At 39.7% G+C, this 887-nt stretch overlaps 1 long non-coding RNA gene across 1 annotated transcript in view; it reads left to right on the top strand.

The window, feature by feature from the left end:
• Positions 1 to 199: 199 nt before the first annotated feature.
• Positions 200 to 887, top strand: part of LOC119594408 — a 6981-nt gene continuing 6293 nt past the window's right edge. Inside the window, exons 1-2 of the long non-coding RNA XR_005230614.1 lie at positions 200 to 230; positions 765 to 858. This is a non-coding gene — a long non-coding RNA (uncharacterized LOC119594408). The remainder of the gene's footprint in view (positions 231 to 764; positions 859 to 887) is intronic.

Here is an 887-nt window from a genome sequence, read left to right as displayed (position 1 = left end):
AAATTTTACCGTAATCACTTCCATGACCAACACATGACATTTACGTTTCCAATACACAGTGAGATTACATCACGAAATCTATCGGTTTTTTTTTCTGACACGATAAGTAATGACAGAGTAGAAGAAAATACCCCAGTTGGCAACTAGTCAAGTAACAGTATAAAAGGGGGCTCGAGCGCATGGCAGCATAGTTAGCAAAGGCAGGCACTCAGCATCTCTCACCTACAATGGTAAGCTGATGTATTTTGTCTTAACACTAAATATCCATTTATTTTCTAACTTCTCTCTTTTCGAGGTATGAGATATCGAATGAAGATCTGTATCACATCTTGACAATGATTACATTATATTTCAATAAGACATGATATATCACCGTGTAGTGTACATGACATACGGAAAGTACATTCTTTATTTCAAGTTTAATTGAAGCAAATCAGTAACAGCGATGAAATCTGGAAATTAGACTCCTAGTTTGTACGAATGAGTGAATCTGTGGTATTTCATTAGGCTGTATTTTCTCTCGTTCAGCTCACTCAGTAACAGGTGGAAGAGACAAACAAATATAGAAGAGAGAGCGAGAGCGAAAGAAACACGTATCACTAACGTTTCGATAAGAAAAATACATCCTCCTCACATTTCCACCATCCGACGAACACCTAATATGAAAACGTAACCTAAGATTACCCCGCATTCCTCAAAATCATCAATCCAACTGACCTACTTTTGTCCAGTCGTCATAATACATTCTACAAATCCTCCTACAGATTAACCGTGTCTTGCTGGTCGTGTTGGTCGTCGTACTCCTGTCGGCTTCGACACTGGCCCTTCCTGAGGCGAGTCGTCGACATTTGTACGGAGGTTACGGAGGATATGGCCTTGGAGGATTT

This window comes from Penaeus monodon, chromosome 33 (genome assembly GCF_015228065.2).
Source record: "Penaeus monodon isolate SGIC_2016 chromosome 33, NSTDA_Pmon_1, whole genome shotgun sequence".
NCBI classification, from domain to species: Eukaryota; Metazoa; Arthropoda; class Malacostraca; order Decapoda; family Penaeidae; genus Penaeus; species Penaeus monodon.
The sequence above is the reverse complement of the archived record's forward strand: the minus strand, read 5'-3'. Positions and strand labels throughout refer to the sequence as shown.